Here is a 26130-nt window from a genome sequence, read left to right as displayed (position 1 = left end):
GCGATTTTAATATTCACTTCAACGACCCATCCAACCCTATTTCTAATGACCTACTCAATATACTGCAACCTCTAAATATTTATCCTCAGATAACAGTTCCTACTCATAAAGCCAATAATACTTTAGACATGATTTTTTTTACCTCAAACACAACAGCTCATGATCTCTGATATAACAGTTAAATCCGTTCCCTGGTCAGATCACCACTTTATTTCTTTTAACCTTACCTTTTCCAAATTCACTTCTGTTCAACCCTCATCGAACTTCAAGACCATTTCATACAGAGAATACAACAAATTGGAAGACATAGATATAACCTCACATCTTGACCCAGAAATTTTAACCTCACACACTAACTCAATTACAAACCTTGTTTCTGCTTGGAACACATCATTAACTTCACTCTTAGATTCAATGGCCCCACTAACTTCAAAAACTATCCCTTTTAAAAAAACCATTAACCCTTGGTACAATACAGAGCTTCAACAGATTAAACAACAACTGCGTTCCCTAGAAAGAAAATGGCGCCAAAACAAAACAACTGATAATTTACTAAAATACAGAGATAAAGCAATTCATTATAAATCCAAAATTAATCTAACAAAGAAAACTTATTACTCCAAAAAAATTGAGAAAGCGAAAAATTCCTCTATACTTTTTAATATCTTAAAATCAATGGACCCTTTACAGAAATCGAAAAACTCATTGCAAAAATCAACTTTAAAAGCCCAAGAACTATCGGACGCCTTCAATGTTAAAATTAATAACATCCGGAAATCCTTCACTCAAAATCCATCAGCTTGTACTAACGACTCTGATCAATCTGACATTATACCAACAGCAAAATGTTCCAAGTTTAAAATTCCCTCCTTACATGACATTGAATCTTTATTTTCTCAGGTTAATCTAAAAGGCTCCCGATCAGAGTTAATTCCTCCTTTCTACTTAAAAAAACATCTTTCACATTTTGGTCCTTTTATATTGTCTCTTATCCAATGTTGCTTAACTACTTCTATAGTTCCTCCACAATGGAAATCTGCTTACATTACCCCTATTCTGAAAAATTACAAAACCAGTAACAACGATCTAACTAACTATCGTCCGATAGCAAACATTCCATTTCTTGCAAAACTAACAGAAAAAATTATATTCAATCAACTATCTGACTTTATTGAAAAAACAAACGCATTACACCCAAACCAAACAGGATTCAGAAAATTCCATAATACCGAGTATTCCCTAATAGGTTTAACCTCCAACATCCATTATTACCTCGATCAACACAAATCAGTAATACTTTTTTCCTTAGACATTTCCGCCGCCTTCGACACCATTGATCACGATCTTCTCTTAAGAAGACTAGAAGAAAAAGGAATTAACGAGCAAGTCTTAGACTGGTTTAAATCTTACCTCACTAAACGAACTTCTATCGTTAGATTTAACAATGAGGAATCCTCCCCTTACACTTCAACATTTGGAATTCCACAAGGATCTATTTTGTCTCCTCTATTGTTTAATATCTTCCTTGCACCTCTATTAGAACTTTGTCAGGCCATAGGCTTCATTCCCTATTCATACGCAGACGATATCCAACTCATACATCCTTTAGACCCAGAAAACACTACAGATATTTCCTCAATAAATCTAAAGCTAGAGCACGTACAAAACTGGTTAAACACAAATAAATTGGCATTAAATATTAATAAGACCCAATCTATTCTATTCAATTGGAAAAAAGATACTTTTCTTTCTAAACCTTTTCTTCTTAATAACACCCCCATTAATATGGTATCTTCAACAAAAATTCTTGGCGTTTACATAGACGACAAACTATCCTACCATGAACATATATCTTATATGATTAAAAATTGTTTTTTTAAATTACGGCAGATAAGATCTATTGCTAAATTTCTCACTCCTTCTTCTTTAAATATATTAATTCATTCATTTATAATAGCGAAAATTGACTACTGTAATGCCCTATTCCTAAACATCACACAAAAAGAAATAAGAAGAATACAAATAATTCAAAATACAGCAATAAAATTAATTTATAATTCTAAAAAATTTGACCACGTATCTCCACTACTGATAGATGCTCACTGGTTACCAGTAAATCATAGGATCTGTTTTAAATTAATGCTCCTAATTTTTAAAACCTTATCATTCAATGAACCTCAATTTATCTCTAAATCTTTAATCCCATATAAACCTCATCGATCTCTTCGCTCTACTGATCAATGCTTACTAGCAGTTCCTTCTTTAAAAATCATAGGCACCAGAAGAGCAGATATTTTTACTGTTGCCGGTCCACAAAGGTGGAATAAACTTCCTCAATTTATTAGAATTGAAAAAAATATCACAACATTTAAAAAACTTTTAAAAACATATTTATTTAAAGATGCCTTTGATTTTTAATAGTTCCTTTAAATCTCTTACGCTTTAGTATTATTGTATATGGAGTATGATCAAGCCATTTTGTGCTACCATTTTTACCCTACCTTTTGTACTTTCCCTTTTTTTCACAAAACCCGAAATTGTAACTTTTTATCCTTTCCCTTTCCCCTCATGTACGTTTTAAATTGTTTTTTTTTAGTTATGTTAATATATTTACAATGTTAAGTTTCTTATCTCTTTTTATTATACTATGTACATCGCTTAGAAATTTTTATAGACGATCCATCAAAAGATTGAATAAACTTGAAACTTGAAACTTGAAAAGGCCGAGCTGGTGGGGGTCTTCTTTTTTGTTTTGAGGAGAGTATCCCACCTAGTCTCATGGGCAGAGAGCTTTTGGGTAGTGGAGTCCATGGATTCTCCAAAGAGCTCATCACCTAGGCAAGGTGAGACCCTGAGCCATGCCAGACGACACATGGCCACCGACATGGCCGTGGCTCGAGAAGTCAGCTCAAATGTGTCGTAGATCGACCGGACCATGAATTTGCGAAGTTGTAGAAGAGATGAAGAAGTTTGGCGAAAGGCAGATCTCTTGCGGTCAGGGAGGTACTTTTCAAAAGCAGTCAGATTTTGTATGAGATGCTTTAGATAGAACGAGAAATGAAAAGCATAGTTCCCTGACCTGTTAGCCAACATCACATTCTGATACAACCTCTTGCCAAATTTATCCATGGCCTTAACTTCTCTGCCAGGAGGGACTGAGGCGTACACACTAGCTCCCGTGGATTTCTTTAAAGTGGATTCCACCAAGAGAGACTCATGTGGAAGTTGTGGTTTGTCAAAGCCAGGAATGGGGATGACTTTATATAAGGAGTCTAGTTTACGAGGGGCTCCTGGGATGGTTAAAGGCATCTCCAGATTCTTGTAAAACGTCTCTCTCAAGATATCATGGAGAGGCAATTTCAGAAATTCCCTTGGAGGCTGGTCAAAATCCAGTGCATCAAGAAACGCTTTGGATTTTTTGGACCCAGCCTCCAAGGGAATAGAAAGAGAGTCACACATCTCTTTCAGAAATGAGGTGAAAGAGGTTGCATCTGGTTTAGAGGATGGATCTAGAGCAGAAGGATCCTCGTCACCAGATGAACATTCCCCCTCAGAGAGAAGAGGCTCTTCGGAGTCACCCCACAGATCAGGATCCCTAACTTGGAAGCTGCGGTCTCGGGACTCCGGTGTGGAGGGTTCCAGGTGTCGAGTTTTGTGTGTCGACTTACCCGACCTCTGGGAAACGGTACCGGGAGATGTTAAGGTCTGTGTCGGTGCCAAAGTTTGCACAGCCTGATTTAAAGAGCGCGGTTCCGGTGCTAAGATCGGCATGGATACCGATGAAGCAGAATGTACCGGTACCGACAAAGTGGACGCCGATAAAAGGGGCTGCTCCACTGTCGGTACCGGTGGCTCAGACCGGACCGGGACTGGAAGGCTCGGTTTCAAAAGTGCGGGAAGGAGCTGTTGTAACTGCTCCTTGAGTTGCACCTGCAGAACGGCAGCAATTCGCTCGTCCAGCGAAGGCACCGGTACCGCTTTTTTCTTCTGCGGTACCTGCGGTGCCGCTCGACGCTCCGAAGAGGAGGAACCCGAGGTCGAGGGGCTCACCTCAATCGGTGCGAAGCGCTTCCGCGGGCACCTCGAGGTCAGCAGGATTGGGCTCGCTGCTACTGAGACCGGAGGACGCTCCAGCGGGGAAGGCTTCTTAGCCGGCTTACCTGAAGGGTGCGACGTTGGCGTGGTGTTGACGAGGTGGGTGCCGACTGAGACGGGGCCGATGTCGGTGCCGGTGCCGCAGGATCAGACATATTGGCACCAAATAATAACCGTTGCTGGATCTGATGGTTTTTTAAAGTTCTCTTTTTTAAAGTGGCACAGCGGGTGCAGGTGGAGGCCCAATGGTCAGGACCCAGGCACTGTAAGCACCAGTTGTGCGGGTCGGTAAGAGAAATGGGCCTCGCACACCGCTGGCACTTCTTAAACCCGGGTTGGGGGGGCATGAACGTGAAAACGGCTTCTGCCAAATCGAAGGCCGAGGCCTCGATGGTGGCAACAGGCCCCGCCGGGGCGAAACTGAAAGAAATGAAAAAACAAAGTGTTGTTTTGTTTTTTTTTTAAATAAAGAAAAGAAGAAAGAAAATGAAGGAAATATTATTTCCTCAAAGGTTTACGCGAGCGGGAAGCGATATTGAAAAAATCTTTCAACAGCCGTTGAAAGAGACGCGTCTTCTTAGCTCCGCGGAAACTAAGAAACTGGGGACCGCGCGCCTCTGTCGGGCGGGAAGGCGCGTGCGCGGTGCGGCCTACTAGAACTTTCCAAGTTCTTAGAGTGCAATCACTCTAAAATTGTCCATACCGGGGCTCTGTCGGTGCCGTCACCCATCAGTCAAGACTATGCTGCCTGCTTGTCCTGGGATAAGAGTTGTTATAACACTGCAAGCTTAGAATTTATCCCATGTAAATGTATTGTTAAGTTAAAATCAGATAAGTATGTTTATTATGATCCTAGTCATTTACTTGCTTTTTTTTTTAATTCATAAATCTGTTGGTTCTCCTCCATCCTCATTGGTGAACCTTCCAACTTCCACAACATGAAAAGTTTGCCCAGATAGTCTCTCTATTTATTTATACAGTTTACCTACCAGTTAACAATCACATCTACAGTAGACATATTACAGCGACACCAAGACATGTATTGAAACTTACATTAATATATATTTATTCTTCAAGTTCCACTCAGACTTAACCTAGGCAAGATCACAATATGTTTAATTCACCAAATTAAAAGCTTCTCTAAAATTTGTATATTTCTAAAAAGCTATTTCCTGTTTTGTTAATTTTGCAATGTGTCGGGAAGCCTATTCCACAACTAGGCTCTTCCATATAAACTATCTGATTCTATAGTTATCCAATCAAATATGCCTAAAAGATACATCCAGTAACATTTTCTCACATGATCTCAATAAGTGTTGACATAGTAACATAGTAGATGATGGCAGATAAAGACCCAAATGGTCCATCTAGTCTGCCCAACCTGATTCAATCTAAAAATTTGTTGTTGTTTTTTTTTTCTTCTTAGCTATTTCTGGGCAAGAATCCAAAGCTCTGCCCGGTACTTTTCTTGGGTTCCAACTACTGAAGTCGCCGTCAAAGCTCACTCTAGTCCATCTACATCCTCCCAGCCATTGAAGCCCTCCCCAGCCCATCCTCCACCAAACGGCCATATACAGACACAGACCGAGCAAGTCTGCCCAGTACTGGCCTTAGTTCTTCAATACTTACCATTATTTTCTGATTCTAGATCCTCTGTGTTCATCCCACGCTTTTTTGAACTCCGTCACCATTTTCCTCTCCACCACCTCTCTCAGGAGCACATTCCAGGCATCCATCAACCTCTCCGTAAAGAATAATTTCCTTACATTGCTCTTGAGTCTCCCACCCCTCAACCTCAAATTATGTCCTCTGGTTTTACTACTTTCCTTTCTCTGGAAAAGATTTTGTTCTATGTTAATACCTTTCAAGTATTTGAATGTCTGAATCATATCCCTCCTCAAGGAAGTTGACACTACCACCAGAGTCTCATAGAAAGCTTTAAAAATTAACATCAATATCTTGACAAGACTCTGCACTTTACTGGTAGCCAGTGCAATTTCTCAAGAATTGGTATAATTAATATGGTCAAACCTTGTATTAGATAACAATCTGGCTAATGCATTTTAAGCAATCTGCAGGGCTGCAAAAAATACATTTGGTAATCCCAAAAGCAAAAAATTATAATATCAAAATGAAAGTTACAGATCTAAAAGTTTGCTCTGAAACCACTTTGATCTGTTAGTTAATGAAGTGTGGTATATCAAGTTTTAACAAAATAAACTAAAACCCCAAAATATTTGGGCTCCTGGATAGCAGGTATCCTTAACATTCCCATAGTAAATTCTACTTAAATGAACTGTTCAACTGAAAGAATCAAAATCTGTATTTTAGACATATTTAATTTAAATCTGTTTGCTGACATCCAACTTTTAACTGAGGAAAAAATTTCAAGAATCAAATGCCTCTTCTGTAGATTTATCATTAGGAAAGAAAAATTGTGCATCATCAGCGTAATGGCAGTATGATCCTCCCAACCTTCTAAGAAACTTATACATGATTTCATTTAACTATTAAAGAGCACCAAAGAAAGAGCTGAACCTTGTGGCACTCCTGAGACCACTTTCATCAAATTCGATATATCCTGAGTATTTTCTACCATATAATATCTGACATTTTAAAAACTGTATTTATTAAACAGAATGTGAAAAATCTACAAGAATGAAGACTTCTGTAAGGTACTATAGACATATATACAGTAGGGCTGCATGCTAATTGCAGGTAATGCTATGATTAACATGTATGATCATCGAAACAGGAGGGGGAGGGAATAGGGAGCCCATTCAAGATGGATATGTGAGACTTCAGCTCCTGAGACTCAGCATTTTAAACCAGGATAAAACTGCCTTAGGGAGATGTAAATTTCCATATTTTGGGACTTCCAAATTTTCCCCATCCTCGCGTGCTTTCCCGGTCCTTGCCTCATTCCTGCAAGCTCTGTCCTCATCTGTACAAGCTTTGAACAGTTTAAAATCATAAGTGTTCGAGATTTGTGCGGTTAAAGCAGTGCTTTCAGGAACGGGAAGGACAGAACGGGGATAGAGATCCCAAAGGAATGGGGACAAATTTGTCCCTGTGTCATTCTTTATATTATGTCAACACAAACCAGAAAAAATTGAGATGACTTTTGCCCTCAATTCAGGAGCAAAGTACCCTATTAAAAAGAACAGGCAAAATCTCCCTTGGAAAACATGGCTGAAGTTGCCAAACAGTTATGTCATATCTCCACGTTTTCAGAAGGTAAGCAGAGGAAACTACAAAAAGGAGGTATACAAGTCCCAATCCCCACAAATTAATGATAACAAAACAGAGCTTTCTCACTTGAGAGCAAACTTTCAGCCATGGATTCCAGATTCATATCCTTGGAGCAAAAATACAAAACTGTGAACAAAATTAGTGTCTCAACAACATATGGATTGAAAGACCACTGCAACAATCTACTGTGATGGAAGCAGCACTGAAAGATTTTGGCAATAAAGAACACTGCAATAATCAACATATCTTGTTCAAGAATGAAAGTTCTAAAGGCAGTGATACAGAGTAATTCTTTGAAAGTTAGCTCCTGAAGGTACTGAATATTGTATTTGACAGGCCTTTGAAACAAACAGCACATCAAGCTGTGGCTCAGGTAGTGGCAAGAGGCAATTCTGTTATAAATTCTGTGTTAGTCACATGTGGAGGCTATTTTGGCAAAAAATGGAAAATTCTTTATAAAATTTTGTGGCAAGGCCAAACTATTTTCATTCCATTAAAGGTCACCAAGGTCACTGCAGAAAAATGGTGTCAATTTCTCGCTCTGCAACAATGCAGAAAGTACTTGAAGGTGCAAATACAATCTTACAGCACCGGCATGCATGAAAATTACTTAACAAAACCATACCCAGACTTTTGTGGAGCCTGACAAACTGGAAAAATTTAGAGAGGGGCAAGAGGCCCTGACAAAAATTGCCACATGATTTCAAATGCATTAGATCTCTGTTGACATTTCTGTTTTCTCTAGAAAAAAATAGGGCTGGAGAACAGACTTTCAATAGGAGCCAGAAGAATAACCAGATGACAAGTTTACTGCATAAATCAAGTACAGTAAATCTCTGCCAAAGACTCAACACAATGCCATGTTTTACAAAAGATTTGCCTGCCTCAGGGGTCAATACACTTCTCGATTTAAAAAAAAAACTCACGGTTTGTACATGGCTTGTGGTCTTGTACAAAAATTACTGCCTTTTAGCTAGATATTTGTATGTACCTCCAATCACTGGTAGGCTATACCCTCCTGGGCAATGTTGAGGGGATTATCTTTCTTGCTAAAGGTTATTTGGGGCAGGGGGAACAATATGCCAGGGACAATTTGATTCCTTAGTAAAGGTTATATTGTGGGGAAGAAGTATATTTTGAATCACTAGTTACAGGACTCCCCACCCAACATCTGGTATTAGCACAATAAATTTCATCTTTTAAATGTTCTGAGAAACTTTTTCGGCACTAGAGTAAGATTTTTCTGTCTGTTTGGTCTTCTTATTTAGATACTTTATCCCCTACTATCAAGAGTCAAATTGTAAATAGACTGCGGAAGCCAGCAATGCCCTTACTACCTGTTACTTGATGTTAGATGGGAAGGGTTAAGAGAAAGGGGGGGAGTGGGAAGGGAGGGTTTACAATGGGGTAGTTTTCTTTGCCCGAGGCTGGGTGATAAGAACCCACACCTGGACTCTGATTGTTTAACCTTTGTTGTATCTGTTAGGTTTTGCTGTATTTTCTTATTGGGAAAATGTTGTATCTGTTTGTATTGCTCTATGCCAGTGTTTCTCAACACGCAGTACACATACCCTTGGGAGTACACGGTAGTGCTGCCCAATTCAGGAAAAAAAATTTCGATTCAATTCAGCCTATTGAATTGATTTTTTGATTCGATTTTCCTGCCCAAGTGGATGTTTTTTCAAACATCCTGGTGGGTTTATTTTATAGCCTCTTCACCCCCTTTGCCCTCTCCTAGCCACACTGGCACTGTGGTATAAACAAAATAAATAAACAAAAAAAGACTTTGCCTCTCTCTGTTAAATCCTAGCTCACGTTTGCAGCCCAACAGCAGTTCTAGCAGGATACACATTTCAAATCTGACATATTGTAATCACAAAATAGAAAATAAAATTATTTTTTCTACCTTTTGTTGTTTGGTCATTATTCAAATCATTTTGGTCCCAGACTCTGGTTGTCTTCTGATAACTTGCTTGCCAGGGTCTCCTGCCCATTTGTGATTTTCTTCTTTTTCCGTGCTAACCATCCATCTGCCATCTCTGTCCTCCCCTTCCCTCCCCCAGAGGTCTGGCATCTTTCCTTTTTTTCATTTCCATTCCCAGATCTACTTTTTCATCCTTCATTTCTCCCTCCTTCCCCACCACCCCAAGGTCCACCATCTCCCCCTTTCTCTTCCTACCTACCCTCCTATCCAGTATCTCTATCCCCCCTCCACACCATCCCTTGTGTCCAACTTCTCTCCTTTTCTGTTCCTTCCCTCCCTAAATCCCATTTTCCATCATCTCTCTCCTCTGTTTTTACACCCATTATTTCTTCCCCCCTCCAAAGTCCTAATTTGCATAGCATTTGTGGCGTGCAGCCTCGAACACTATGCACATTGCCTCTCCCTGCTCACAATGAAGGAGTAGGGGCGTGGAAGCAGCGGAGGTAAGGCCCCGCCTGTAGCTAGGGCCCCGGTGGGATGATGCTCTAGTCTAGTACAAGTGGGAATTTTCAGCAGGCTGCAACATCAAAGTTACATCAGGAAAAGAGAATAGGTCCTGGATCAAAGCCAGATTTACCATAATGAGAAGAAGCCCAGAAAAACACATTTTCAAGTTTTCAGCAATATCATTAGGATTCAGCATTCTGGAGGGCACAATTAGCCTCTGTGTTAATAATTAAGAATCCCAGAGCCTATAAAAATAGAGAACAGGAAATGCACCAGGAAGCTGGATATGTAGGGAATGTTCATCTTCAAACCATTAAACTGGATTTGACAAAAAAAGCACAATTCTTCCCAATAGATTGTGAAACGGGATTGGGACAAGTAATTAACCCTTTTGCATTTATTGGTCTACAAGAGAGACTACTGTGATTGTGAGTATAGTGCCACCGTCCCCCCCCCCATCCTAATATGCTGAGCAAATCAATCAAAAGCCACCAAATGGAAAACTTATATACTCTGGATCTGGACACTGGGGTTGGGGACAGAAGAGGACCTTGAGGAGTGGCGGGAAAGCAGACTTGAGCCAAAAGGGAGGGGAAAGACAGGGCAGATGCTGGACTCTTGTCACTGAAGATTGAAAGCACTCAACGCACTGCACTTTTATTGGCTTTTACCCTGTGTGTTTAAATTTTATGGTTTTACAACAGTCTTTTGCTTGCCTCTAACTTTCTTTCAACAGCCCTCTTCGGGACCCTTCTGCCGCCGCGTGGCGGCGGCCCGCTGTGGACTCCTCCCCCTTCTGCCCTCTTCAAGACCCTTCTGCCGCCGCATAGCGGCGGCCCGCTGTGGACTCCTCCCCCTTCCGGTACATGTCATTTAAATTTCAGCACTTTGCGGCGCACGCCACTCTGTCACTGAAGATTGAAAGCACTCAACGCACTGCACTTTTATTGGCTTTTACCCTGTGTGTTTAAATTTTATGGTTTTACAACAGTCTTTTACTTGCCTCTAACTTTCTTTCAACAGCCCTCTTCAAGACCCTTCTGCCGCCGCGTAGCGGCGGCCCACTGTGGACTCCTCCCCCTTCCGGTACATGTCATTTAAATTTCAGCACTTTGCGGCGCACGCCTTCGGCGCGCGCCAAAGGAGCACGCTTAAGGAGCAGTTCCTGCTCCTTAATGCGCTCCTTTGTGCGCTACTTTTACCTCTAAATATTACTCTCATCCCTCCTTTTTCACCATCTGACTCCTCCAATATTGCTTATATTGTAAAGTCTCCTACAAATCACTCCTCCTGCGCAGCTTCACTAATTTTGATTTCCAAATACTTAACTTATTCTTTATCCTCTAACTTACTCTGTACTACTATGGTTAACCAAAATTTCCCCATTCCTACTGTATGGGGTCATAGACCTCTTAAACCTGCAAATATATTTGTCACTCCTCGTCATCACGAACTAATAGATATCCCTTTAACTTCAAACATTACCATTGATTCGGCCCCCATTTTACCTCTATCTGCTCTTAATAGTTCGCCGCTCAATATAGGTTTAATTAACGTTCGCTCAGTTAAATCAAAACACCACTTACTGAAAGACTTAATTCTTCTGCACACATTTGATGTATTATGTCTCACAGAGACCTGGTTAAATGACGGAGATGAAGCTTATCTTTCTTACATTTGTCCCCCGGGATTTACTTACTTTTTCAATCATCGCCGCAATAAACGCGGCGGTGGACTAGCCATAATTTTTCGTATATCCTTATTAAAAGATATTGACTATTCTACTCCAAATTCAGCTATTGAATTCTTACAATTCTCCTTTCAGACTAAGCCAAAACAAGATGCCCTACTTATTTACTTGCCTCCTCCAATCAATAACGAAAATTTATCAGAACTGCAATCACTTCTTTTCGATTTCGGTTCCTCCACTACTAATCCTCTAATTTTAGGAGATTTTAATATTCATTTTGATGACCCTAAGAATAATCAAACCAATACTATTCTTTCGCATATTAAACATCTTGATTTAAATCCTTTAATATTTGAACCCACACATCACATAGGACATACTCTTGATATGTTTCTCATTCCCTCCTCATCAATAACTAACTATTCCCTCAATTTTTGCTTAGCAGTTCCTTGGTCAGATCATTATCTGTTATCGGTTTCATACAAATTCAACCACACTAACCCCCAATCTCCCAAACAAAAAATAATTAAATTTAGAGATTTCAATAATCTATCTTCAGATACAATACTGGCCGAAATTTCAACTAACTTTTTCGATTTTACATCTATTTCTTTAGACGATTCTGTTCAACTTTGGTCAAAAAATACCCTTAGGCTACTTGATAAAATTGCACCCCAACAAACTAAAATCTTCCCTGCAAAGAAAACTTTTAACCCATGGTTTACAGCTGAACTTTCCCTTATAAAAAGACAATTAAGATCACTTGAACGCAAATGGAGAAAAAACAAATCAAATTCCAATTATGAATTATTTAAAAAACACTCTAATTTCTACAAAACAAAAATAAACCTAGCCAAAACAAAATTCTACTCTGGTCTAATCAAAAAAGCTCCAAATTCTGCCACTTTATATCGAATATTAAATTCAATTTTCTACTCTGACAAACGGAAAACACCAGCTATAAAGACTAACCTCACAGCCCATGAACTTGCCTCATACTTTCAAAAGAAAATCGAAGAGATTCGATCCTCTTTCACAATAAACTCCACTTTCAAATCAGTTCATTCATCACAAGATCTCATTTCACTCTCTTCTAAATGCTCTTCTTTTAATATTCCAAGTCTTACTGAAATAGAATCTATCATCAAAACCATCAACATAAAAGGTTCACAAACCGATTCTATTCCTCCTTTTCTTCTAAAACGATATTTTTGCATTTTTGGTCCAACAATACATACTTTAGTGAGTGAAAGTTTAAAACAAGGCATTATGCCAAAGGATTGGAAACATTCAATTATTTATCCCATTTCAAAAAATCACAAAATAAGCACTGAGGATTGTACAAACTATAGACCCATAGCCAACATCCCTTTCTTATCCAAGTTAACGGAGAAGGTAGTCTATAACCAAATCTCCGACTTTATCGAAAAAACCAACATTCTTCATCCTAATCAGACTGGTTTCAGGCAATACCATTCCACAGAACACTCCTTAATAGGTATGACCACCTCTATTCATTATTTCCTTGACCATCACCAATCAGTTCTTCTAGTCTCTCTTGACCTATCGTCAGCCTTTGACACAATTGATCATGATTTACTAATAAACAGACTCCAAACAATAGGTATTACAGACCAGGTACTATCCTGGTTCCAATCTTATTTTTCAAATCGCTCCTCATCTGTTTCTTTCAATAATACAATTTCTGATACTTTTTCCACAACGTACGGTGTTCCTCAAGGTTCTATACTCTCTCCTCTCTTATTCAATATATTTCTTGCTCCTTTGTTGACTTTATGTCAATCAATTGGTTTCAATACTTTTGCTTATGCTGACGATATACAGCTTCTGCATCCTATTAATCCTGACAACCCTTCTGACATAGCCCAAATTAACACAAAACTTGAACAAATTCACTACTGGTTAATCAATAATCGTTTAGCTTTGAACATCAATAAATCCAATATACTGCTTTTTCCTTGGAAAGACAACCCTACTCTTATATCGCCAATCTCTATCAACGGACTCCCTTTACAAGTAGTACAAAAAACCAAAATTCTTGGTGTAATTCTGGACCATAAACTTACTTTTCACGATCATATCAGCAGTGTTATTAAGTCTTCTTTTTTTAGACTGAGACAGATACGCTCTATCTCCCAGCTATTTAATAATGACTCTTTGAAAATTCTCATCCATTCTCTTGTAATTTCAAAATTAGATTACTGCAACGCTTTATTTAATGGTATAGCACAAAAAGAAATCAGACGTCTTCAGATTATTCAGAATACAGCCATCAGACTTATCACAAAAGCTAAAAAATTCGACCATATAACTCCTCTTCTTAAGGAAGCTCACTGGCTTCCAGTAGCTCACAGAATAACTTACAAACTTTGTCTGCTCACATTTAAATCTCTTCTGTTTAAAACTCTGGCCTTCATTCATAAATTATTAATTCCTTATTCCTCCAATAGAACCCTAAGATCAGACCAACAGCACTTATTAATGATTCCATCATTAAAAATAATAAATACGCGCCGTCAGTATATTTTCTCAGTAACGGCTCCCCAAACTTGGAATTCTCTTCCCATCTATTTACGTGAAGAACTTAATCTAGACAAATTTAAAAACAAACTGAAAACTTTTTTATTTAACGATGCATTTGTTATCTGATTTATAGTTTTCTTTTTAACATCATCCAACTACATTTGTTTCTATTTCTCTTTTCTTCACATATTCAACTATTTTTATCCCATCCTTTTTGTGTTTTCCTTATTTGGTTCCCCACTTTGCTCAATTACATTGTAACTTCTTCCACTACCTTCCTTTTGTTTCCAGTTTGTTCAGTTATCGTCTAGTCTTGTCAGTTTTTAATTATTTTAAAATTATTTTATTTTGTAACTTTATTAATGTGTAAATCGCCTTGAATATTGAAAAGGCGATTAAACAAATAAATAATAAACTTGAAACTTGAAACCAGAGGGGGTAGAGAGGGGAAACACCCTGAACAGAGGAGAGAAAGAGATGCCAGGCCCTGAGGAGGGGGAAGACAAAGAGAGTGAGAGAGACAGAAAGACCTGGATCAAAGATGGGAGGACTCAAATGTTAGCAAAAGGAAGATAGAGGGAGAAACCAGAAACAAAGGGGAGGCAGAAGAGAGAGGGGCAGATGTTGGACTTGGGGGTGTATAGAGGGAAGAGAGAGACTGCAGAGAGGTGGAAAGATTCTGGACCAGGGAGGGAGGAAGGGAGAGAAAGACCTGGTGGAACGGAGAAAAATGCTGGACATGAGATGGGGGGGGGGGTGTTGTAAGCAGCAGATAGAGAAGCCTGGACCAAAGGGGAAAGACAGGAGGCAGATGCTGGACTATGGGAGGTGCAGACTGAACATACAGGGGGGGATAGAGACCCTGAGGAAGAACAGAGAGATGCAAGATCATAACAAAGGAGGGAGACATGTTGCCAATAGGGGTGGAGGAGAGAGGAAGAAAAGTCAGACTCATGGAGAGATGTTGGTTGGGAAATGAGGTCTGGAGGAGAGGAAGAATGCAAGGAGGCAGAAAGAAAAAAATGTTGGATGCACAGTCAGAAGAAAGTTCAACCAGAAACTAATTAATTCACCAGACAACAAAGGTAGGGAAAATTATTTTATTTTCAATTTAGTGATCGAAATGTGTCAGTTTTGATAATTTATAACCTGCTGTCTATATTTTGCACTATATTTGTCTACTTTTCTATAGTTGCTAAGTTGACAATGCATATTTTAAAGTCATCTGCCTTGACCTCTTTGAAAAATAAAAAAATATAAATGATAATTAACATTTTCTCTGCATACAGTGTGTTTTGTGGTTTTTTTAATGTTGTGGTTACTATTATGAATTAATAAGATATTGTGTGTACATGAAAAATGAATGGAAGAAATTGCATTACAATTAGTACTATTGTAATGGGGGTGGGGTCAGGGACAGAGCTTCGGCTGAGGTACCCAGTTGGTATTTATTAGACTTAGGGGGTACTTGGCTTGAAGAAGTTGAGAAACATTGGTCTCTAGGTCAGTGTTCTTCAACCTTTTTACACCTATGGACCGGCAGAAATAAAAGAATTATTTTGTGGACCGGCATTGGTCCACAGACCGGCGGTTGAAGAACATTGGGCTAAGTCATAGGCCAAACCCTGCCCATCTCTCCCCAATTTCCACCCCCAGACCCTGCCCCCATAGTCCTAATTGTAACACTATTTTTTCCATTCATTTTTCATATATACACACAATATAATGTTATTAACAACGCATCGATCGCACCGCGGACCGGCAGTTGAAGAATACAGTTTTTGGGCCTTATGCACATGCTGGCCCTGTGGACCGGCAGGAAATTTCTGTGGACCGGCACTGGTCCATGAACCGGTGGTTGAAGAACACTACTCTAGGTGACTATGGAGTTCACTCATGCCGTCGTATAGTAATAATTTTAAGGGACGAGATGATTAATAAATGTTGGTCATTAGACTTCAGTAATCTGGATGAAGTATAAGGAATCAATGATTTGTAAATGAAAGCCAGGGTTTTATATATCAGAGATTTAAAGGTAAGCAAACTTAATTTGTACATTATGCAATGTGCGACAGGAAGCCAGTGTGCTTTTTTAAGTAGAGGAGTCACATGATCAAATTTCTTAGCTTTCATAATAAGTTTAATTGATGCGTTCTAGATGATCTGCAAACGTCCAGGGGGTGGGGGAGATGGCCTGTGCCTAACTTTCACTCCAGAGCGGGGGGGGGGGGGGTGTTTCGTGCTATTGGAGCCATGCAGCAGGTAGGGGGTTCAGAGCATTCAGAAGTTCCCTACGTTCTCCTCTCTGCAACTGGGGGGGGGGCTTGGCAGCACTAGGGACAGGCCTTGTTACAGTCGGAGAAGTGTTTAAATGCCTCCCTCTTCCTCCCCCCGTTGCAAAGATTTCAGAAAGGTGGCTTTTTATAAAAATTCCTTTCTGCTGTATTGGGGGGGGGGGCTGTTTGGGGTGAAGGTGCAGTGGGAATGGAGAGGGACAGTAGTTATTAGGAATGAATAGCTCCATCCTTTTTGGGACCCACACACACAAAATATTTCTGATGACCGGCACAGTTCACTTTTGTATAGTGTGATGTTTTCTGTTTCTGCTCACTTTGATGGTTTTGTATCTTGACACGTAAAAATCCCTTTCTGAAATACAGTCAGTGGGGATAGGTGGCTTCTGGCCATGGATGTGTCTTAACTGCTAGAAAGAAGAACAGTACACTCAAATATACCTGTCAAATGTGAAACTTCTACCTGTCCCTAAACATTCCAACCAAAACATAGTAACATAGTAGATGACGACAGATAAAGATCCCAAATGGTCCATCCAGTCTGCCCAACATGATTCAATTTAATTTTTTAATTTTTTTCTTCTTAGCTATTTCTGGGCAAGAATCCAAAGCTTTACCCGGTACTGTGCTTGGGTTCCAATTGCCGAAATCTCTGTTAAGACTTACTCCAGCCTATCTACACCCTCCCAGCCATTGAAGCCCTCCCCAGCCCATCCTCCACCAAACGGCCATATACAGACACAGACCGTGCAAGTCTGCCCAGTACTGGCCTTAGTTCAATATTTAATATTATTTTCTGATTCTAAATCCTCTGTGTTCATCCCACGCTTCTTTGAACTCAGTCACAGTTTTACTCTCCACCACCTCTCTCGGGAGCGCATTCCAGGCATCCACCACCCTCTCCGTAAAGTAGAACTTCCTAACTTTGCTCTTGAATCTACCACCCCTCAACCTCAAATTATGTCCTCTGGTTTTACCATTTTCCTTTCTCTGGAAAAGATTTTGTTCTACGTTAATATCCTTCAAGTATTTGAACGTCTGAATCATATCTCCCCTATCTCTCCTTTCCTCTAGGGCAGGGGTCTCAAAGTCCCTCCTTGAGGGCCGCAATCCAGTCGGGTTTTCAGGATTTCCCCAATGAATATGCATGAGATCTATGTGCATGCACTGCTTTCAGTGCATATTCATTGGGGAAATCCTGAAAACCCGACTGGATTGCGGCCCTCAAGGAGGGACTTTGAGATCTCTGCTCTAGGGTATACATATTCAGGGCTTCCAGTCTCTCCTCATACGTCTTCTGGCGCAAGCCTCCTATCATTTTCGTCGCCCTCCTCTGGACCGCCTCAAGTCTTCTTACGTCCTTCGCCAGATATGGTCTCCAAAACTGAACACAATACTCCAAGTAGGGCCTTACCAATGACCTGTACAGGGGCATCAACACCTTCTTCCTTCTACTGACTACGCCTCTCTTTATACAGCCCAGCATCCTTCTGGCAGCAGCCACTGCCTTGTCACACTGTTTTTTCACCTTTAGATCTTCGGACACTATCACCCCAAGGTCCCTCTCCGCGTCCATGCATATCAGCTTCTCTCCTCCCAGCATATACGGTTCCTTCCGATTATTAATCCTCAAATGCATTACTCTGCATTTCTTTGCATTGAATTTTAGTTGCCAGGCATTAGACCATTCCTCTAACTTTTGCAGATCCTTTTTCATATTTTCCACTCCCTCTTCGGTGTCTACTCTGTTACAAATCTTGGTATCATCTGCAAAAAGGCACACTTTTCCTTCTAATCCTTCAGCAATGTCACTCAGAAACATATTGAACAGGATTGGCCCCAGCACCGATCCCTGAGGGACTACACTACTCACCTTTCCTTCCTTCGAGCGACTTCCATTAACCACCACCCTCTGGCGTCTGTTCGACAGCCAGTTTCTGACCCAGTTCACCACTTTGGGTCCTAACTTCAGCCCTTCAAGTTTGTTCAACAGCCTCCTATGAGGAACTGTATCAAAGGCTTTGCCGAAATCCTAGTAAATTACATCTAGCAATAGCCATCTTGTAATCTTACTGGATATGACCAGAATGCCTCTTTTTGTAGAACCACAAGGTATTAGTGGAATAAGAGATACAAATGTAATAATTTAATATAATACTATGCATGTGTCTTGGCTTCTTGGGTGAGGGAAAAGGGTCTGCAAAATCTCCTCTGGGGGCAGCAGTATAGATGCCTCTACAGGTGGCTTTCTCTGTGATTTTTTTCCTTGTGTCCTGTATGGCCAGGTTTGTGGTGGTCTCGGTCTCCATAAAATGGTCAGATTTAGGGTGTTGGATATGTTGGGCTTAATATTTGCAAGTCAGTCCAAAAACTTAAGCCAAGCGCATAAAATCATTTCTTTTGATTAAATATAAATAGTCAATAGTCTGATAGTGCTTCACTCTTAAATTATTTATTACTAGTCGTTAAGCCCGTTACATTAACGGGTGCTAGAATATGTCTGTCTGTCTCTCTCCCCCTCCATTTCCCTGTGTAGCGCTGTCTCTGCTTTCTTCCTCACTCTGTACTCTCCAGCTGTAACATTACTGCCTCGCTTTTTCTCCCTGCTCCTAATCCTGTGTTTCCTTGTAGGTGTGTCTTCCTTTTTTTTTTTATTCCTTCTTCAGTCTCAGTTCTTTATCTGAACATTTCCTTCCTCAGTCTCTCCAACTGCAGTTCTCTTGCCCTCTAAGCCCCTGCTGTGCATGTCGCTTCTGATCCCCTTTCACTGACCCTTACGACTGCATAATTTTTGTTATGCCGGCTGGGATTCCATGGCAACCCTGCTCGCTAATGCCCCGAACTCTCACTTACAGTGATCGTGGTCTCCTTGCCACCTTGGGGTCTATGAGTGTGGGGCCGTTTTCTTATTTCCTCGTGGGAAGCTTTTTTGCAGGCTAGTGGGTATGAGCGGCCGGGATCGCGAGCAATGCCCAATGTTCTGTTGCCGACCGTTACAATTGGGGCCTTGACTTCCTTAGTTCTGGCCGAAGTTATTTTTAAGTTCTAAGCCACAGCAGCGGCTTCTCTCACGATCCCTGCCTGCGTCGGAAGCCTTCTCTGACACAGGTGCGACTCGTGAGAGGAGCCGCCACCACAACTTAGAACTTAAAAATAACTTCGGTCAGAACATTACCTTGGGTTCTGCGAGTGTGGTACAATTTTTCCTGGTCTATGATCGGGTCCTGTTTGGTCTGCCACTGCCTGGAGGAGTTGAAGAGCAGGGAGGCCCGCGTACAGATTCTCTGCCGGCCACTGTCACAGCTAGGCGCGCATGCGCACTCCTGCGGCCACAGACCTACGGATCATGGAAGCACGCAGTTAAGAATGCGCACGCGTGGCTAGGGTTTTATTATATAGGATTGGCCTTTGGCCACCTCTACCTTGGGATGGGGGAAGGGGGAAACTTGATACCATGATGCGCATATGGTATTATCCTGTTCCAGGCTTGATGTAGAGAAGCCCTCCCCATTGTTTCTCAATGGAGATAAGAGCTACAAGGAAGTGCAAGCGGTTCATTGCCAGGATTAAAAGTGAGACTTGAGAGAAACTTTATAGGTATGATACTTACCCCCTCCTTACAAACCCATAGTAGGGGTTTCAGCACCAGCAGCGGCAGTAATTGCTCTGACGCTCATAGGAATTCTAAAACCCAAACTACGGGTTCATAAATGAGGGAGTAGTGTATATGTAATTAACATAATACGTAAAAAGAGTTAAAATAAAAAAATAATAATTTGCCAACTTTGATAGTTGGTTACAGGCTTTAAGGATATATACTTCTATTGAGCATTGGAAAATAATTAATAATAATTAACTAATAAAAATAGTGCATATTTAATTTTCCCCACCACCATATTTCCCTGTTTCGCCCCACCAAGCTACTTTTTCATACCACCCGGCTGGAAAAAATTTCTGGGGAGAACACTGTAGCATGCGCTAAAATGGCTAGCACGCCTTAGTAAAAGGTAAATTAGATGCACATCTCCCTTGAGAAGCATACAGTGATATGGGGACTAACACTATGCCAGGGTACACCTGGCGGGGCCTCCGCCATGTGCGGATCACCGGACTTGATGGACCCAGGGTCTGATCCGGAGATGGCAATTCTTATGTTCTTATGACCTTTTAATTTTCCTTACCACCAAATTTCCCCGTCTGGTTACTTTTTCTAGCCTCCCAGCTGGAAAAAAATTTCTGGCGAGAACACTGCGGCAACCATTCAGGGAGCAGCACGGGACCAGGCAGGAGTGCGAAAAGCTCACGCCTGCCTTGTGTGCCGCTCTGCCGCAAGAGGAGGAGGCAGCCACCATCCAGCAAGGGAGGAGCAGGAGTATGGAAGTCTCCTGCTGATACAGCACTGGACTGACAGAATTTTAAAAAAGGTATCGCCAGGGGGGCTGCCTACCACTAGACCTGCCTACCAGCGCTGGACAGACAGAATTAAAAAATAAATAAATAAATACCGCCGGGGGGGGGGGGGGGGGGTTATATTCACTCCATAAGACGCACCTTCATTTCCACCCACTTTTGGGAGAAAAAAAAAGGTGTGTCTTATGGAGCAAAAAATACGGCAAGTCTGTTAGGACTGAATAACAAGAACAGTTGAGTGGAAGTTCTATGAGGCTTAGTCCAATCCAGGTAATAAGCTAATGCATGTTTGCAGTCCAATGTATCAAATGCAGCTTCACCAGGGCTTGAGTGTGGTCTTGGGAAGAAGACTGGAAGCATACTGGATTGGTTTAAGTGAAATTCTGATACTATTTTAGGGAGGAATTTTAGATGGAGTTCAGAGAACCACTCTATCATTGTAAAAGGTGGATCTGACCCAAGCGCTTAAGTTCATTTACTTGGCGAGCAGATGTAACAGATACGAGGATGAAAGTGGCTCAAATGGAGGTTTCATCAGGCTAACATTAGGGTCCCAGGCTACCGGAGGAGGTCTGAGAGGAGGTTTGGTGTGGTTGAGTCTTTTCATAAATCTGGTAACCAAAGGATGTACAGATAGTGTGGGTTGTTATCAAGTAACGCGTGAAAAGCACAGAGAGCACTAAAACACACTCTAACCAAAGTAGTTTTCAGACCTGAATCAGAGAGGTGGAGGAGGTAATCCAAAACAAATGAAAGAGGACAAGTGGTTGGATCCTGAGAATGGAGGTTACACAAAGTAAAACACATTCACTGGAAGCAATAGTAACACTGCGTGGAAGGCTTTCTAGAAGCATCAATAACAGCGGTAACTGGACCAGATAACATTTATATCTACTGGTTGGGAAAAAGATATCAAGCTACGATTGCTAAGGAACACAGATTGGAAATAAGAAGATTCTTAGTATGGTTGAAGAGATTTGTAGTGTGATGGGATTCCATACACTGAGTTGTAGTAGAAGAGGAAATCAAGGCTGACATGGCCACCATGGTGGCAGGAGGGATACCCACTTACTCCCGCCGATGTCAAACAATCCCCACCCCCCACAACATTTTGAAGAGGGGGCCTGCTGATCGGAGATCAGGGTCCTCCACCAGATCCAGTCCCCCTAGAGATGAAGCAGCATCTCCTGCTACAAAGGACCCTGACTGGGAGAGCAAAGGCATTGAAACAGAGCCCATTTCATCCTAGTCTTCCTCAGACTGAACTTCCCCATTTTGTGCATGGCACTGTTGCTGGAGAATTACGCTCTTGGGGATTGAGAAAATCCCCAGCACCAGAAGGGCCGCAATCCCTGAGGGTTCCATGTGGCCTTTATTAATCATGTAAACTTCAAACATCATACTGATGAATTCAGGGGGAAAACCCTGACATCCTGCCGACGCCTGCAGACACTCACAAGCTCCTTTCTGGAGTTTTGCAGCCCTACGCTTCGCCAGGGACATATTTGTGTTGCTCCCTGGTTCAAATCTGGACTTTTTGCCAGGCTGTCAGACCAACTGGACACTAACACCCCCCAAGGACCAGAGGCTAAGCCAGAGGCTCCTGCCTCCCCTCATGTTCTGCTCAGCACATGGAACACGGACAATCCTCAGACAGCCAATCACTGCAAACTTAGCATGATCCAAGGTATCCTGGCCTGAGGAGTCCATCACACCTCTTTTTTAAGCAAAATCAGTTTTGAAACTTTAGAGGCTTTTTATTATCAAATCGGGTAATCTAAGATTGCAACAAAAAATGGCCCGAGGGTGCTACACTGTAGAATAAAAATTAGTGATTTTAGAGGTGGGAGAACGTAACTCTAAACCCAGAACCACCCCAAAATTGATTTTAAATACCCTCCTGATTTTGTTTGCCAGGCTGTCAGTTTGTTACTCATTATGCCATGCTGTGTGCTGGAAGCTGCAAACAGCTTACAGGGAGAACCTCTGCCTCAACAAGCCTGAAATCCAGATTGCTTGTGTCTTCTGACTGCCACTTGGGCCCAACAAACTGGTTGGAGGCCTCAACCTCCACTGGATCATGCAGTTGGCTCCGATTCTGGAAAAACTGTCATGAAACCACTTAGTCTGTGCTCAAGTCCACTGCAGACATAAGAACATAAGCAGTGCCTCCGCCGGGTCAGACCATAGGTCCATCCTGCCCAGCAGTCTGCTCCCGCTGCAGCCTAAACAGGTCACGACCTGTCTGAATCACCAGAAGGGGCCCCCTTGCCACCTTGGTTTCCCATTGAAGTCCTATCTTCCCATCGAAGTCCTAACCCTCCGGTCTTGCACATGCACGACCTGGTTGGGTTTCTATACTATTTTTTTATACTATTCTATACCTGTGTTACATCCCAGCACCTCTCTCAGTATCCCACGATCCCTTTATCCCTCAGGAATCCGTCCAATCCCTGTTTGAATCCTTGTACCGTACTCTGTCTGATCACTTCCTCCGGTAGCGCATTCCAAGTGTCCACGACCCTTTGGGTGAAAAAAAACTTCCTTGCATTTATTTTGAACCTATCTCCCTTCAGTTTCTCCGAATGCCCCCTCGTACCTGTTGTCCCCTTCAGTCTGAAGAATCTGTCCCTATCCACCCTCTCTATGCCCCTCATGATCAGACAAATCTAAGGCAAACCTTGCTCCAAAGGGAATGGCCCTTGAGCCCCTGAACTGGTAGTGCAAGCTGACCAAGTGAATGCACTGTAAAGCAGTCTGTCCCTTGGAAGCAGACCCTCGACCTAAGAGTCTGCACTCTCCCACAGCCAGAGCTGTCTAAAAGAGTGGGATCCTCTGCAAACAAGAGCAGAAATGACTGGCTCCTGCCATCTCACTTGTAAAGCAACTGAGGAATTTGAGGACAGCTCAGAAGGATGGGAGGCAGAGCAACAGAATTTCAATGAAGCTCCCTACATGTATTCTCTCTAGTGAGAAGAGGTAGACTACCCACACATTCAGGAATGGAGTGTATCACACGATAATTTGATGTATTGTTTAAAAAATGTATCCATTTTTCTTAACATCAGTTTATAAAATGTGTTACAATTTAAAGCTTAGATATAAGACAGATTTTAGGACTGCAGCAAAACACTTTTAACAGGCCAAAAACTTAAAACTGCATTTTATTTTGGTACTACATGTATAGCTAACTCAATGATAGTGTTCTCCTCTCATTTCATTCTATTGCTTCCCCTATGCTGGGTTAACTGGACTGCCTGGCACCTATGGGGTCAATAAAACCTATGCAGTAATTATCAGGGCACTTGTTAAATATCCTACTTGGAAGAGCCCCAGCCTTTAACAAACACATCATCTAACACAGTAACAGACTAAATTGAGGGTTCCGAGTTTCCATTTACCAGAGCTCTATATATGCTTTAGACTGCTCTTAGATATGCATATAGTAAACAAAATGGGTATGTCACACATCTCAATATTCCCACATAGCATTCCAAAATGAAAAAAATCTCTCTCCTTGCCAGGAATTACTTTTTTGATCTCTGGGAAGAAGTGTAAGCCTTTCTGTCCTCCTTCAGCCAAGAAATTCACAGCACAAAAGGCAAAATTATCAGTTTCTTAAGAGACAGCAAGAAAAATGTTACCAAGTACCTAAAATTTAAATCTTTTAGAGACACTATTTTTTCAATGAATGCTACCAATACATGTATCCAAAACTCGTGCTGGTAATTTCGTTCTTGGTCAAAATACACCCTTGCGCAAGAACTACCAGATGGCACTTAAGACCCACAACCCAACGAAAATACTGTATAGCAACTCTACACGCCCACTACTAAACCAAGACGTAGACAACGTTCACCGGTTAAAAGACCCGTTTTCACGCTGCAAGTTGTTCCTGTAGAGCCATCCACCCAATTTATTGTGCAAAATATACACATACATTACATATACGCACCTACATATACACACACACATACATTACTTGCCTCAATTAACACCACCTTTCAGACCTACTCTGAACTATTTACTTACCAATGAACGCGCGTCTTAGCATTGCTGGTTCCGATCACGATCTCGTTATTGTAGTCCCGAAGCATTTCGGCGATGCGCGGGGGGGTGTCCCTCTCCCCCGAGACGTTATTTGCGTTAGTTAAATCTGTAGAAGTAAAGAGGAACGCCAGCCTGGTGGCACATTACACAGACTAACTTACAGACTGGGAGGAAAAGGGACTCTCTCTCTCTACCTCCGAAGCCCACGCCTAAATAAAGTGGTTAATCTATAAGAGGCCTTCAATGGCCGGTGATATATATATATATATATATATATATATATATATATATATAAATAATTTTTTTTCTCCTTTTATGCCGTTTGAAGTAACCAGAAATACCAAGTCACACGTCTTCCGTTGGCCTCACACTCCAAAGAGCCCCCCCCCCCCTCCTCTCTTCACACGCATTCGGAGACCGGTCTCTCCTCTTCCGCTTCCCCAACCCCCTCCCAGTCCAGCGCGTCTATCCCCGTCTCCTCCCTGTGCGCGCGCTCGCTCTCAGGCCTCCCCACCCCAACATCCTAACGTCAAACTCATAACTGAGGCCGCCCACCACCGCCACTTCCGCAGCTCGCTCGCGCTTCGGTACCCCGTCCTTTCTGACGCTGCTCGCCTCGCCGGAAACAGGAAGTGGTGTCGTGGGCGGGGAGGGCTGGACAATCGGGGGAAAGAACGGTCAGAGGAGGGAGGCTGCGGGGCCTCAAAGGCGAACGGAGAGAGAGGGAAGTAGCCCTCCCTCCCCCCACCTTTGCGGGAGCCTCTCGGCGACCGCCGCCGCCTCCTCCCTTCAGTAATTCAGCATTGCCCCCGCTTGCTCGCTGGGCCAGGTTGATTACATAGTAACAGTTAGATGACGGCGAATAAAAGACGCGAATGGTCCATCCAGTCTGCCCAACCTTACCCGCTCTTTAAATTACTGATTTAATTTAAATTTAGGCGTCACACTTGACGCAAACGCCGCGGTCAGCAGCATCAGAGGTGACTTGGTTCTACTGGCACGCGTGTGTGGCGACTTCCTGGTGTATTCACCTCTCGTAATATACACTGTTAGTAATTACTCGCAAATTCAAGCAAATACATTTTTCATAAGAACCTCGGAACACCACTCCAGGCTCTGTGCAGTTATTGCCTTAACTGTTATTCAATTATCCAACTAAATAATTTAATTTTAATAGATAATTATTCTTTTAAAGTGCAAAGATTAAATCTCAACTCATTTTATCTTGAAGGTTACTAGTACTTAGTACTCTTCAAGTACTTAGCTTTTCATGTGGTCTTAACCATCGGGATACTCAGACTGTCGACATGTTTCGCCAGAGCTTTCTCGAGACGTAGTCCCAATTTTATTTACCCGCCAGCTTT

General features: G+C 41.7%; 1 protein-coding gene across 2 annotated transcripts in view; it reads right to left on the bottom strand.

The window, feature by feature from the left end:
- JAK2 (Janus kinase 2) overlaps positions 1-25608 on the bottom strand; it is a 298615-nt gene extending 273007 nt beyond the window's left edge. Inside the window, exons 1-2 of one of the 2 annotated variants that reach the window (XM_033925632.1) lie at positions 25358-25608; positions 24749-24872 (exon numbers count right to left, since the gene is read on the bottom strand). The gene's annotated coding sequence lies outside the window, so the exon portion shown is untranslated. Of the gene's footprint in view, positions 1-24748; positions 25067-25357 lie in introns of those variants that run through there. The other variant, XM_033925622.1, reaches the window with a different exon arrangement.
- Between the last annotated feature and the right edge of the window lie 522 nt (positions 25609-26130).

This window comes from Geotrypetes seraphini, chromosome 1, assembly GCF_902459505.1.
Source record: "Geotrypetes seraphini chromosome 1, aGeoSer1.1, whole genome shotgun sequence".
In the NCBI taxonomy this organism is placed as follows: Eukaryota; Metazoa; Chordata; class Amphibia; order Gymnophiona; family Dermophiidae; genus Geotrypetes; species Geotrypetes seraphini.
Note: the sequence above shows the minus strand (reverse complement) of the source record. Positions and strands in the feature narration are given on the sequence as shown.